Genomic DNA, 16,750 nt, shown 5'->3' on the forward strand with positions numbered 1-16,750 from the left:
TGTTGGGGCATTCTTCCATTACATGTCGAAGGGAGTGACACCAATTGCACATAGAGACCTGATTTTGGACTTGGTGGACTGGGGCATGTGCTTTAGGGACAAGGGTTTCTATTCTCTTAATGAGGCTATCTAAATGGGCCTCCTTGGCTACTATCCCATCGACATAGTACCCTTTACCTTGTATAGTTCTCTCACTTTCCTGAGTATACTCCCATTCTCTTGTCTTTTTAGCTAGGTCAACCAAAAAGTTTCTAGCTTCATTTTCATCCGCATAAGCTGTGAAGCCTATAGGACACATAGACTCTAACATCTGCTTGGTATAGTAGTCTATCCCTTCATAAATTATCTGGAAAAGATGCCATTTGTCAATCCCATGATGGGGACACTCTTGGAGAAGGTCTTGGAAACTTTCCATGAGTCTAGAAAATGACTATTGAGGTTTTTGTTGGAACTGCATGATCTCGCTCTTAAGTTTTTTTGTTTTATGCAAGGGAAAAAAATTTCTTAAGAATGCTACTATAAAATTATCCCATGTGGTAACGAAATTAGTTGGTAGCCCATATAACCCATCTTTTTGCTTCATCCTTGAGTGAAAAGGTAATGCATCTAAGTTTAACAGCATCATCACTGAGCTGTTGTATCTTAATGAGGACACTAACCTCCTCAAATTCTCTCAGGAACAAATAAGCATCTTCGGAGGATAGCCCATGGAAGTGAGGTAACATAGTGATGAATTGAGTTTTAAGCTCATAATTGCTCCTTGTGGCAGCTAGTAATCTAATGTAACAAGGTTGGGCTACCCTGGTTGGGTAGAATCTATCCTTTAAAGTAGGCTTAGGTTGTTCTGCCATTCTTAAAATAGGTACACTTACTAAACGATTGGTAGAATCACGAGTCCACACACTCATGCAACAAAAAACTACCCATAACTAGAGTAAGACAATCACAAAAGAATGGAAAGAAAAATTTTTTTTTTTTATTTTATATTTTATTTTTGATTTTTTTTTGGCTTTTTGGGAGCTTACCGGCAAGGATCCGGAGTTGCTCAGGTCAATTTCTAAGGTACTGCTACAGAGCGAAACCTGTCTTTATCATACTATGAGGCATGGTGACTTCCACTGATACAACTATTATTGCAAGTTGATATTCTCAGGAATTCAATAAAAGAAAAGAAAAAACAAAACAAAGCAAACAAAGTACTCCGATTTACCAAAAGAAAGCGAAAAATAACATGGAACTGTCTCCCCGGCAACGGCGCCAAAAACGTGTTTGAGATTTAAAATGTAACCGCAAGCGTATGGATCAGTGTAGCTATGGGTCGAACTCAGGGAGAGCAGCCACTTTATATTTTTACTTCTTTTAATAATACGAAAGTGAACCTATTAATGGTTGTGATCTAATTCTAACTACGGTCCTAAACATATGTATCTAAAATAATGTCTTAACCATTCGTCATCTAAGAATTTAAAGACGCAAGCCACACAATTAAAATTAAATAAAAAAATAACTGAAAATAAACAAACCACACAATTAAAAAAAAAAATAAAAGAAAAAAAATGCTGAAATAAAAATAAAGTAAAAGAAAGGGGATAAAGCTAGAGACTCACAAGTAGGTTTCTCTACTTAGCCCGAGGGATGCATCATACTATGAGCTTCCCTACTTGACCAGAGAGTCACTCTTACAAGGGTTACTCTACTTGGCTTTAGGGAAAGGGAGACAATTAAAATAAAAGCAATAAATTGATGGTTCTATGGCTAGGAGGGGCAAAGCCAACACCTACACTAGCCATGAACCTTGGGGGAAAGGGATAGCAATAATGTAACGACTGAATTTAAAATCCTAAATTAAGAAAGAAAGGGTAGTCAGAAGAAGGAATGAGAGGGGGGAGAGAAGATTACTGAAGGATCCTACTTACTTGAATCAATGCTTGAACTTGAAAGCTTGGGTGATTTGAGATACTACCAATACTAAAACCAGATCTAGAATAAACCAAATCTGAAATTTCTAGTACTAGAGAAAGCAAATCTTAAAAAAAAAAGATGCTCCACGGCTCGTGATCTTGTCACCTAGATCTAAGCCTAGAACTATAACTTTAAAAATTACAACTCAATTGCATAAATCATAAACATAAAAGGCTGAATAAGAATAAAAGAGTGCTTGCATTAATTGATATAAAAAGCTATTAAAAAAGTGATTAAAGCAAAAATACAGAAGAACTAAAACTAAAAAGAGTGAGAGAGGGAGAGAGAGAAGAGAACTAAGCATAAACTAAAAAATAAACTAAGGGGAATAATAATTCATAGGAGAGGGAAGGAAGGGGCTTTTATAGGGCTTTGGTCTTGCCTCCTTCCTTCTACAAGTCTTCTTTAAGGAAAGAAAGAAAATTAAATTAAATTAAATCTTGGTAAAAATCCTCATTCTCTGAGATATTGTGTGAGGAAAGAGAGAATCGGTTTCCAAAATTAACAAATTCTATTCCTTCCCGGCAATATTAGCCAATATCTTGCGATCTTGATTAAATCAGAAAGGAATCTCTGCATAGCATCTTCAAGATCTTGTGAGGTGGCAAGGAGAGAGAATAATCTTCAGGATTTTGTAGGAGAAAGGATATGGTACCAATGAGTGGGTCTCACCTTTGGACAAGTAAGCTCAGGCTTGGACCGGTTCTTGATTCACTTTAAGCACTTTCTCTTGTAGACTTGGAAACTAAACAAAAAACAAGAAAAATAAAAGTAGTACTATCCAAAGTGGGGAAAAATGTACACTTATATCTCTAAAATTTCACACATTATTGTGCTCATCAATGTCGTAGTAGCATTTACCAGACTTAGTTGCATTATTAGGTGGATAGTAAAATAAATGAATTGCATCATGAGCACCATCGACTATGTGTTTAATTCTGTATTCATGCATCATAATTACTTATGTGACTGCTATGCTTGGATGTGTATGAACCCCACCCCTCACTGAGCCAGTTGGAAAGCTCACCCCAGGTATACACTCCTTTTAGATGATGAGGCAGGTATGGTTGTACCTATGGGTAATGATTCTCTTTCCTCTGACCCCAGTACAGAGTGAGCGACTAGTGTATGGCCAGGACTGTGCTTGTGATTTTTGTGCATACGCGGCACCATGCGGCTTTCGGTGTATTTGTACTATTTTGATACGAGCTTGTGAATGGTACACTTTTAAACTTATTATGTATAAGTCATGGATGAATGTAACCAAATAACTCGGTTATTGATATTATATTATCATTAGACATTTCTCCATTTTATTGATGATTCCACTATTATACTTTGATTCCGCTACTTTTCGTTGGTTTGTGATGTGAGATTGTGAAATATTAAGGTACTACAATCAAAGATCCTGGTACACCACTGGTATTCCTAATGGTAAGTTGGATTTACTGGAAGTGGGGTGTGACAATGGATGTCTTTTATTATCACAAACAATGTTTGCTTTAAATTTTATGCTCTTGTCTTGAAGCTTTTATTTAATACACCCTATGACACTTGAAATCATAAGTATTGTGAGTTATGATGCTTTTCCCAAATTTTTGTATCTAATACCACTCTGTCACACCCTACCTTCAAGTCGGTTAAGATATGCGGCACTGGACACCTTACCATGTCCAGTCAGCCTCTTTCCCCAAGATCTAGACTATGGCTCATCATAACACCACAACAACACTGCTAAAGATCAGAGTTCATAAAAATATTTATAGTCCATCTAAAATATATTACATCATTTTCCAGTATCACTAAGTTATACATGATATTTATAGTTATCCAAGTAGATGACATAGATCTCAAAAGAATATTTTCATAGTTACAACCTCTCAAAATTAAAATATATACATCAGGGCTGTTTGCATCAAAGTCTACATCAGCGGAGATATCAACACAAAAGGCATTAATAAGGGGCTATTCTAATCCTCAAAAGAACTATCCTTCATAGGTACAGTCATTGCATCCACAATCGGGTCCATGGTCAGTTTCATCTTCTTGAAAATTGGCCAAGTAATCCATGGCCACTGTCTCATGATCAGAATAGATAATCGAAAAAATATAGGTCTCATCATCTAGAAAGAGTAAATAAAGGGGGGTGAGCATGTCATGCTCAGTGAGGGGTGGGGGCAGCCAAGCAAACATAAGACAAATAATGCAATGTATGCTCCACACCTTATATGGTGTTCATGATTCTATTTACCATTACACTACTTCCTACTCCATTAATAAGTTTGTAATCAATGGTATAGTGTTATGACCTTGTATGTTGGGCCTCAAGAATACAAGCTTTTTGTAGGCAGGAGTCAACTAGTCCTAGAAAGAACCTCGGTCCCCCAGCTAACCCTAACCCCTAGGTTAGTAACCCTGGGCAATTAAGTGTACAATGCGTTGTACCTCACTACTATCCGTCTCTAGGTACAGTACGTCGTACCATGGAAGTGTACTTCTGATCAAGTAGCCATGGCTCAGGATTAGTCTATATCTATCCCCCTACTGACAAGGGGTTCTAGCACTTGGGTAGTGATACCTAACCCAACAATTCTACATGATGCATACCATCCATCAACCATCACCACATGCACACAATAATCATTGGGCAGGACCAGTGTCCCATCTTACCTGTCTTACCTGTTCTAACTTCCTGTTCCACAAATCAGTGTTAGAATAATAACAATAATTGTATGCACACAATCATAGTGCATGGGTTACAGGCAAGATTACTATAATAAAACACTCCATAAAATAAGTCAGGGCACCCACTCACCTTAGTGTTCGAATTCCTGAAAATTTACTTCTTTGATTCAATTAGGTGCTCTCACTGCAACTTAGGTGTCCTATTTCACAAGATACTCAAATCATTATTTTTATAATGAAAATCCTATAATTCTATTCCCAATTTGCCTAAGTATATATCTTAGTTCCAAATTTTGGTTGGGCATTTGAATGTTCTTCCCTGTACTATCTAGGTTTCCCCAAATCTATTGTTACCACTGAGGTTACATTTAGGGAACCACCATTCAACTAGTAGGTCCCACATCTAGTCCTGAATCACTCTAACAGTGCAATCAGGGTCACGCACTGTTCTCACTTTCATGGGTTCCATTTCATTGAAACCTTCATGTATACACTTCCCACACAGAACCCAAGGCATATTGACCAATTGGACAGCAGAACGGCCGCTTGAACCCAAACCAATAGGTTTCTTGGGCAGCAACCAACTGGGCGGTTAAGACCTATTGATTCCCCTCTTTTTTGCATAATCCGATTTTTCCTTTGCCACACTCTGTACTATGGTTGCTGTAATGCCCAAATTGCATCAATTTTTTATTATAAATTGTCACTACTCGCCTTAAATTAGTAAAGAAGATGTTAAATGCCAAGTTGACCTAATTCTAGGTTCCAATTAATTACACCTAAAACTGTTATAGTAAATTCTTGCAGGAATAGTTTAGGAATTTAAAGAGATCCATAGAATTAAGGTATTTACCATGTCTTTCCCATCAAATTGAGATAAAACATTTATAAGCACAAACCTAACCTAATTAATTTAGCCCCTAATTGATTTCTAGCAGAAATTCCTAGGGAGAATTTTCCCGAATTCATAAAGTCATATGATAAAATATTCTCTACTCTAGGGCTTAAAATTTTGCACTCAATTTACCATAATTTAGTCCCTAATTGGCATATTGCTACTGAATTGGTAGCAACCCTAGCTCCCAAGGTTTGTAGGCATAGGTTTTCTTACCAATTGGATCTCTAATAGCCCACAAACATTAGGGCTTTTCTCACTGAGCAGCTATACTGCTCATAGGGACTTCTTGGTAGTTTTCAACTAAGTAAAACCTTAAGCCCTGTTTATACTATTGAGCTGAACCACAAAATTTACTCTACTATAGGGAAGAATTGAGCTTACCTATGAGCAATGCTGGTTCAAAAGTAGCCTAAGGTAGGTTTCTTCCCTTTTTATTTCTCCTTCTTCCTTCTATTTTCTTTCCTTTTCTTCTTACTGTTACAACAGCCCATGATTAGGGTTGTTTTTTGTAACACCCTGAAATTTGAAGCAAATGAGTCCAAGGGTATGCCCAGCTCATAACAGGTAGTAGGTTGTAATGCTATGGATCCAGTAAATACAGAAGTAAAAGAGAAAATTAGGCTGACCCATAGATCCAGGGAAGGAGTACAAATGGTCAAAAATGGGTGAGACTAGTCCTACGTTGAGTGGACTCACAAGCCCAAGAGGTAGGATAGTAAATGGATTAAAAATGGGCAAACTGGTGGGTTACCCTACTGCCAACTGGCCAGCCGATTCGGCTAGCAGAATGCAGGAAAATTTGGGCTTACTTGTGGGGCCCACATGCCTACACCCCCAAACCTCGTACTTAGCCAACATGTAGAGTTCATAATGCTGACCAAATCCAATAGTAGTTGGTGGGGCCCATCAATGGGGAATTAGTTTAAATCAATTATGTTTTAAAAATTAATTTTAAGAAGTGATTTTTTTGTTTGGGCTGGTTCAGCCAACTGGGCCCTAAGGACCCTTAGGACTGAACCTTAAAAATCCCCTTATAGCTACTGTTCACCCTTTTTGTTTGTTACAAAGTTCGGTGAACAACAGAGAAGAAGAAGAGAGAAGGAAGTAGAAAGAAGAAGGAAGAAGAAGAAGAAAAGAGATGGAAGGAGAAGGAAGAAGAGAAGAAGAAGAAAAGTAGGGCTGCCTGCTCATAGGTAGGTACTGCTGCCCTTTTTATTTTGTGAAATTAGTTAGGTTAGAAGCAGTAGCATGCTAGCTTCAGGAAATTCAGTAAAATTAGGGACTGAATTGGGTACCAGTGGCTGAATACCCAGTTTTGTAGGGATCCAGGGAATCTAATTACTTCTAAATCAATCCCTAAAAACCCTAAAACAAAGGGTTTTTACTATTCATTGAGAATTTATGCACACAAGGACTGTAGTGAGATAGTATATGGTAAAATTCTGCAGAAAAAGTGTTTTGCACAATTTTTATTGATTTCAGATTTGGGGAAGTAAGATTTATTAATTTAAATTCTTCTCTACAGCGTATTATTGGACTTAATTGGAAAGGAATTGAATTATAATTTCTGTATTCCATTCATTGACCCTAATTGAATGGTGAATTTGGGGAAAATGAGTGCAGCCCCTCAATTTACCCAATTCAGTCTAATTCTGAATTTTGTTTGGGGAATTGGCTAATATACTATTATGCAATTATGTATACAGTAATTGGTTGTTTTAGGGGCTGTAAAATGACCTTAGATGCCATATAAGACCCTCCCCATGCTGCCATGCACATTGGCCATTGTCCATGAGCAGCCTAACCCAAACCTGCCAGGATCATTTGACACAGTATCCAACCACAGCATACACACAACTAAGAAAATGTTCAACAGTTCAGCGGAAGACTTAATTTACCTATAAATATCCCCAATATACTTGATACCCAAATTGTAATACATAGTTAAGTACATGTGGGCCCGCAGGCATGATATTTGCACAAAAAGAATACAATTTACATATCAAATACACAAAAGGGACCATCAAAAGAATCAAAATGTAAGCCTGTATGGAGTCACTACTGTGGTCCCAGAGCACAACCCTCGCACGTGCAATCCGTGCCGTGCTCATAGTCCTCGGAGACCCACCAATCCTCCTCGGAGAATTCCACTATGGGGCCCGACCCTTGATCCTCAGGCTGGTGACCTGCAAAATCAGCTAAAAGAGGTGCACACGTGGGATGAGCTCACTAGCTCAGTAAGTGAAAAGGAGGACCACACAACAGTCCACACAACAATCACAACCATATGCACTATATGCTATGCAATTCATTTAAATCACATCCACCTAAACAACATTACTAAGTCTTGGGTTTAGTGCTACTACAACCACAGTGTGTGTATACTCGGGGTACGAGCTGCGAACTCCATCCTGTGATACACCCATAGGGCTATCAGAGAAGACCCACTGTGAGTACTCGGAAAAGTAAAGCATGCCGACCGCCAGCTCTCAACATAAAAGTAAATGACAGAAAATAAAGGTGCTGACTCCAGCAATTTAAAAGCAGTACGATTGGCCCTCTTGAATATACCACCAGGGTTGCCGACTGTCCTAATGACCAGCCGGGTATTTTATCTGATCGGTAAACCAATTCTTTTCCTTCATCATCTGTCACCCTGATTAATTTTTCAGCACACATCACATTAGCCCGATGGACCGATAACCAATCCATACCTAGTATAACGTCAAAATTCTGCATATTGAACTTAATGAGTTGTGCATCTAATTTCTTCCCACTGATTTCCACTGGGCACGGTCCATACACCTCCTTCAACTGTGTAACTTTACCCGTAGGCATACTAACAATCATTCCATAATCTAGGGTCCGGGGTGACATATCCAGTTTCTTAGCAAATCTCTTAGATACGAATGAATGTGTAGCTCCTGAATCGAATAAGACATAGGCTGGTATGCCCGATATAGATAGGACACCTAGTGTAACAATGTATATAAGTACAGCAGGTCATCAATAGGTAACATAAGGAATTTCTTAAATTCAAAATGTACCTACTACCTCCTCCGTGCTGGCCTCGCCTTCCTCAGCTGATAGGGCATACATCCTTCCCTGAGGTCGATTCCCCCGAGTTAAGGGAGGTCGGTACGCAGAGGGCTGACTGGAGGGCAAGGCTGGTCTGACCCGATAGTCCTTAGCATAGTGCCCATAGGAATGGCAGTTAAAGCAACGGATCTGTGATGTCAAAACTAGGGCGGGGCCCCTTTGCACTTGACCCATTGTAGATGGAGGTCGGGGTTGCCTTGGGACTGTAGGCGCCGTGCTAGTGTTTGGGCGGAAAGATGTGGAGCCCGAACCACCAGCTGGCAGAGGAGGGTAGCCAGATGGCCGATAGGGCTGTCTATATATAGGCCCAAAACTATACGACCCACGATATAACTTGGAGGAGTTGCCCATGTCCGAAAATGGATTTGACCTCTTCCACAATCCTAGTGTGAGGGACTACTCTCCCTTCTGCTTATCTTCCATGGTCTTATCCTTCTGCACAATCTGGCCATAGTCTATCAAATCTAAGACCTCAAGTACAGACCCAATGGATGCCTTTAGGCCCTTTAGAAATCTTGCAGCCTTGTCTTCAGCTGTCCTCATATGCCTTGGGGAAAAATGGAACAAGCTCTCAAACTGTTGCTGATACTCAAGGATAGTCTTACTCCCTTGAGTTAAGGCCATAAATTCCATCTCCTTACGATCTCTGAAACTACGTGGGTAATGATTGGCCAAGAACAACTCCTTGAATTGTTCCTAGGTGGGTTCCGGATGTGCAGCCAACAATATGGGCTTGGAGGCTTGCCACCAAGAGTTGGCCTCCTTCTTGATTGCAACCCCGCACAAATAAGTTTCTGTGCTTCAGTGCACTCAATCATCTCAAATATCTTCTCCGGCTCTTGGATCCACTGGTTCGGCTCTAGAGGATCACTTCCCACCTTAGAGAATACAGGTGGCAAGTTTCTCTTGAATGACTCCACTACCCTTGACGTATTATTCGTCGGTGGGTAATCGGGTGCATACGCCATATAGTAAGGGTATAGAGGGGGCACCACATATGGAGGAATGCTGAAGGGTGGAATTGGAGGCGTACCTCCCACTTGTGGCCCCGTACCAGACCCTATAGGCGGATCCTATGGAATAAGTATCCGGGGAGGTTGACCTGTTTGAGAAAGGTCTAACTGTTGCTGTATAGCTGTCATAAATGCTTGCTGCTACTGAAGCATTTGTTGTTGGAAAGCCTGCTGTGACTGCTGGATTATGGTAGCAACATCCCCTGGAGTAATGACCAATGGAGGGTCCGGAAGTGTAGTCACAGGTGGGTCCCCTTGTGCCACACCCTAACCAAAGGTCTCTGGGGGTTGTGGAAGTGGGGTTTGCCCCACAGAGCGGGACCTCCTGGGATTCGGTGGTCGACCGATCGGATGAGGACCACGCGAGGTACATCGTGCATTGCTACCGGATCTAGTACGTACCATCATGTCCTTGTACCTGAACCATACCATACACCACACTGGTTAAGCACCTTAGAATTTATATCAACATATAATCATATGCCAACGCACAGGGTATTATAGTGGATGATGTTTTGCAACTAGCCATAACTTAATCCCGAAAATACAGTGCTAGTGCTTCAACAAGTAGTACAGGGTTTTTTTTTTATATCATAGGTATATTAGTATAATAATAATAATAATAACACCCCCACTTTTCCCCCCCTTTTTTTTTTCAAGTTTTCTCTCAACTGGCGGGCTGCCACCGACGGTCAGGTTGGCTCGTCGGTCGGCCCGCCGGTCTGACCTGAGCGAAAATACGAACAGGGCTATTAAGCCCCTGTTCCTCTTTCTCTCCCATTTCTTCCTCCCTCTCTCTCTCAGGTGATTTTTGAGAGCTCCTTGACGCTTCCACTCGTGATCTCACTCAACGATCTGGCGGGTTTTGGGAAGATTCAACTCATCTACTCTCAAGTAAGTCTCTTCCCCATTTTTCTTCTTAAATCGTGTACTTTGGAGGTAGAAACCATGTGTAGTCCTCAATTTTGATTTTTTTTTTGTGTTTCTTTCCATAGAACAGTGATTTCATGTGAATGTGGTGTTTTCTTTGTGATTTATTTCTAGTTTTAGGATTTACTTCTCAATTTTTGAGAGAAAACCCCAACCGTGCCCTAATTTTCTCTAATTTGGGGCTTTCATCAATCTCTGCTCTTTTCTCCCCAACTAACAACTCAAATGCAATTCCTTATGTTTGATTTGTACTTGAAATGTTGTAGAGATCATGGAAAGTCATGTATGCTTGAAATCCCATCTCTTCCCATGAAAATCCATCTCTTTGTGTTGGGTTTCTTTGATTCTCTTTCCATCTCTTCACACTTGTGGATTCCTTTCACCTCAATATCATAATAGTAGATGTTTTTGCATATTCTAGATTGTAGAATGATGGCATTTCATCCATGAACATGTAAGACCTTGCTTTACTCTATTGTGAGACTTTTCATTTTTCTTAGGTTGACCTTGCACATTGAGAATTGGGGTTTTTCTATCATTCCTTACTTGCCATGCTTTATATGCCTTTTATCGCATTTTTGTTTTTCCATGCTTCCTGTTTTATCACTTACCATGCATCCCATCCATAGACTTTTTATCATTCCTCGCTTGTCACATTTTTGATTTGCAAGACTTGGGTTTTGGGGCTTCCTCTTATTGCTCACCCATCTATTTATTCACTTTGTTATTCCTTTTCCTTACTCACCATTCTTTCTCCTCTTTTCTTGCCAGGATGTCTTCTCGCAAGGGCAAAGAACTCGCATCCTCTTCCACTCGGTGTAAGACCACTGCTTTCAAACGGAAGAGTGCAGGGACTAGTTCTCTAGCCCCTCGCACAAGGTGACCCGGACCTGCCTCTATTGATCCTTCCGACTACGATGAGGAACTCTTTCGCTATTCAGAGGCAGCAACCAATTGGCAGGCCTTCCTGAAGAGGTCTGTTATAATGGAGAAAACTGTGGTAGTTGGCGACTTTCATAAGGTTCAGCTTCAGGAGAGGTTCACCGCTCTGGGTTGGCAGTCTATCCTCCACATAGACCGTTCGTGCTACGAGCAGCTGGTTTGTAGATTCTACTACAACTTGGAGGTCTCTTACCAATATGGAGAGTATGCGATAACCAGCATGGTGAAGGGGGTGAACATTCAGTTGACTGTGGACACCCTGGCTAGCATTTTGGGTATTTCTTTAGTTGGGCAGCATTTCTACAGTCCTCCCAGGAGTAAGCCCGTGGGTCCATTCTTGAGTCTGGAGACACAGGACCACATCTATGAGACCATCTGTGGCAGCAGGGAGCGTCCGAATTCTGAGACGTCATTTTACCCAGAGGTTCATGTGTTTGCCCGTTTGGTCCAGTTTAACTTGCTCCCCAGAGGAGGTCACCGGAACCAGGTGGGCTTCATGGCAGCCTTCTTAGCCTTCTTCATTTATACGGCCTTAGAGGGAGGTTCCGAGCACTTGTGCTTGCCTTACATCATCCTCAAGATGATGGAGCACCATACCTCACACCCCGAGGACGGAGGGTTTCCATATGGTAGGATCCTCACCAGGATCTTTGAGTTCTTTGGGGTGGACCTGAGTGGTGAGGAGGGGAAAACTCCAGCAGACAAGTTCGACAGGGGAAACCTACTGAGGATGGGTCTCCACACACTCATGGATGTACCTTAGAGAGCAGGGGTTCAGAGAGGCAGGGATAGGAGCACTGCCCATAGGGAGGATGTTCCTATAGAGGAGGAGATTAGTGAGGAGGATGAGGACTATGTTCCTCCATGTGAGGAGGATTTTGTGGATGAGGATATCCTCAAGGAGGAGCCTCTTGAGTCGAGAGGTGCTGACCCTGGCTTCACAAGGGCTGCAGGCCCACAGCATAGAGCCCTACCACCTAAGAGTGGTACCTTTGATTTTGAGGGCATGATGACCACCATGAGGGCCTTAAAGGAAGGGCAAGATCATCTGCTAAGGAGACTAGATGAGAGTGCTTTCAGAGAGGAAAGCATCCTAGAGAGACAGGCTACCTTAGAGAGTTCCTTCCTCAGATTGGGCCAGGACTTGGATACAACGACCAATGCCATTTCAGCAGATTTTTCCCGACTTCGGAGGGATGTACAACTGGTGAACTCGAGGTTTGTCTACTACGACCGTCGACTCAATATTAACTCTAGACCTCAGGTGAACGGAGTAGTAGTATTAGATGATGACGATGATCTTTGAGGACTTAGCTCGCCCGTCGTCACCAGCTTCTCATTTGTTTCTATGTTGTTGATTATGTATTTCTTTCTTTTCTCATTCCTTTGTACTTTTTTTTTCTTGTAACTGGTCTTACTTGTGGGGTGGTATCTTTTGTTGGTGGCTTGTGCTAGTTGTGGTGTCATTTGTTATTTATGCTTGTTGCTATTTATATATATGTTGTTTATCCGGTATTTGTGTGTGAAAATTTTTGGAATCTTATTTTAGCGCCGTTATGCTGCCGAAATTTCGTTAAATTTGTACTCGGTTGGTTATAACATCAAATGACTAATCTTTTATTTATTCTAAGTAGCTTTCTCTCATGTACGCCATACATGCAATGACTAAATGCAACCATTATTATTACTTCCTTCCTTTGGCTTTTAACTCCTTAAAGTTTTTACATTTACCCCATCCCATTTCCTATTATAGATTCTATGGGGTCTAAATGGTAGGTTGTGAGTGAATAGAGCATCGCGCTCTGATACCACCATTGTCACACCCCGTTCACACAGAACCGGACCGGTGACAGGGTTAAATCCGGTTAACCCAAACCTGCCAGGATCATCTGACACAGTATCCAACCACAGCATACACACAATTAAGAAAATGTTCAACAGTTTAGCAGAAGACTTAATTTACCTGTAAATATCCCCAATATACTTGATACCCAAATTGTAATACATAGTTAAGTACATGTGGGCCCGCAGGCATGATATTTACACAAAAAGAATACAATTTACATATCAAGTACACAAAAGGGATCATCAAAAGAATCAAAATGTAACCCTGTATGGAGTCACTGTTGTGGTCCCACAACACAATCCTTGTTGTGCTCATAGTCCTCAGGGACCCACCAATCCTCCTCGGGGAATTCCATTGTGGGGCTCGACCCTTGATCCTCAGGCTGGTGACCTGCAAAATCATCTAAAAGAGGTGCACACGTGGGATGAGCTCACTAGCTTAGTAAGTGAAAAGGAGGACCACACAACAATCACAACCATATGCACTATATACTACGTAATTCATTTTAAATCACATCCACCTACACAACATTACTAAGTCTTGGGTTTAGTGCTACTACAACCACAGTGCGCATATACTCCAGGTACGAGCCGCGAACTCCATCCAGCGATACGCCCATAGGACTGTCAGATAAGGCCCACTTTGAGTACTCGAAAAAGTAAAGCATGCCGACCACCGGCTCTCAATATAAAAGTAAATGACAGAAAATACAGGTGCTGACTCCAGCAATTTAAAAGCAGTACAATTGGCCCTCTTGAATATACCACCGGGGTTACCGACTGTCCTAATGACCAGCCGGGTGTATATCTAACCGCCACAGTGACTCGACAACCACGACCACTGCTTCCCCCCAAATGGTAACCCAACACCTCAACCCCTGTTGGGAAGGGTCATAGCACGGGAAGATGATAATCCTACATCGCATGCCTCTATATGACATAGTATGATTGCATAGTACCACCACGTCCCATTCCATGGGCCACCAATACACTCATTTCCAAGCCGACTACGGCATCTAGTCTATTAATGCATTATGCACAATGATGTCATCATTCATCACATAATCACGACAACATTTGACATTGAGAAAATAAACACAACACACATGTCATAATAATATGAGGATGGCTAAGCTACACATAATTTGCTTGACGACATGGCTAGTCTAGATACAATTAAATGAATGCCAAACAAGCTTTAAAATAAGGCCAAACGTCCTCTCCCCACTTACCTATAGTGTACAAAGACTCACACTCGGTACGGGTGAGATCCAGTGCGAGAAGCGTAAGTTTTGGTGAACCTATCATAAGTGAATGGGGTTAACATTTCACCAATTTGGGATCAAAACTAATAAGATTTGTTGACAAAATCATGTTTAGAATCCTAAAAGAAGGTTGCACGTCCGTTTTGGGTCCCTTCGGACGTAAAAATCACGCCGAGAGCCTCTCAGGTGGGTCAGACAGCCCACCTGTCATAACCCACCGGTCCTGACCAGCGGGTAGGTCGACCCACCGGTCCTGACCCACCGGTCATGACCGACAGGTAGTTTGGCCCACCGGTCGGCCCACCGGTCGGCCCGTCAATAGGGGCTCGCCAGTGCAGGCTGAGGGCCTGCTAGGCCCGACGGGCAGGTTGGCCCACTGATCGGCCCGCCGGTTGGCCCTGAGGCCCTGTCCTCTCAGGTGGGTGCTCTCAGGGGGCCATTTGGCCCACTGGTCCTGGCCCACCGGTCTTGGCGGGAAAATGCCATTTTTCCCTGAAACCTTTCCCAACCTTTGGGGATTCAAATGGGGCTTTTCCAAACCCATTCTCCACACATTCAAGGTCTCATAAGATGGTTCTAACCTAGATCTAGGTTAGATTTAAGGAATGGAAGCCATCTTAGCTTCTTTGCTCAAGAACTCTTTCAAAAACCCCAAAATCACCTCAAATCACCAATGCTCCTCCAACCGTGGAAACACTTCTTCAAATCCTTCAAAATCAACACATAAACCATCTATTAAACCTTAGATTCATCATCTCAAGGGGAATCTACAAGACCTCAAGAAACTCTACCCAAATCAAGGGTTTTTACTTGGGTTTGGTGAAGCTTAAGAACATAGCCTTTGCTCACCTCTAAACGTAGATCTCGTGTTGGAGATCACTCTTCCGGCGTCGGAATGGAAAGATCAAGCCTTGGCGCCACTTAAATCCATTCCTTCTTCCTCTTCCTCCCCTTTCTTCTTCTCCGTTCTCTTTTCTCCCTCCTTTTCTCTCTCTTCTTTACTCTTTTCACCAAACACCCAAATGTCATAAATGAGAAAATGGAAAAATCATAAATAATATATATACTTTCTAAAACAACTAAGTAACCACATGGGTGGGTCACTCAGGTGGGCGGATGCACCCACCTGTGACCGCCCACCAGGGCCAAAAATTGGCCAACAAGTGGGATTTTAATGGAATTCGACTCTCGACACGAATCTCACTCTCAGCATAAGGTATATTATACGTATGCGCTTTAGGATATGGCTACATACCTGCTTTATCTGTACATGGCCTTATGATATGTGTATGTACATGGCTTGGGTACACCCGTCTCCTCTGGCACTGACTCGGACTAGTCTGGCCAACCGGTGTTCAAAGTTACCCTTGCCATCATGGTCCATAAGGATCCCGCCTTAACCCTCTCCAGTTCGGGTCCTGCACGGTTAAACCGGGTCAACTGTGAAATTATACCGGGTTTAAAAAGTAGGGTATCACAGATCATGACCTGCTGGTTGGGTGTCTTTAACCCCAATCAGCTCCTATTTTGGCTGAACTGTACCCTACACCTTGTGGGTTATATTCCCTACCTTTTTACCCAAATTAACCCTATGGTAAGGGTAATCCGAGGGCTTTTCGGAGACTTTAAATTGGGTTAGTACCAGAATGTTAGGAGTTGTTTTAGGTTCAGTAGTGACCTATAATGAGTCATATTAGGTTTGGGTAGGTGCTATAAATTTTTAACAAATGATACACCTTTGGTTAGGAACCTAAACTTATCTGGCGAGGACGCGCGATTAATTGCGGGGGGATCCTATCGCACACTATGATTTGGGTTTGAGGTGAGAGGGTGTTTGATTATTTTATGGAGTATTTCTTTTTATATTTCATTTATGCATGCTCATGGGTAATGTGATTGAATCCTTGTTTTGGATGTAGTTTATATAAAAGTATATGTATATCGCACATGTGGCATGGTTTTACCGATATTGTTGTGACCGTGGTTTTGTGGATGTGTAATATAAAGATGGATGGATGGTTTGAGGCAAGTTGTGACAAAGGGAGGAGGATCTAGTACCATGGCCTCAAAGGCTACTATACGGTGATGGGTACCGATGTATGATTGGATGC

The sequence above is a fragment of the Macadamia integrifolia genome, unplaced genomic scaffold (assembly GCF_013358625.1).
Source record: "Macadamia integrifolia cultivar HAES 741 unplaced genomic scaffold, SCU_Mint_v3 scaffold945, whole genome shotgun sequence".
In the NCBI taxonomy this organism is placed as follows: Eukaryota; Viridiplantae; Streptophyta; class Magnoliopsida; order Proteales; family Proteaceae; genus Macadamia; species Macadamia integrifolia.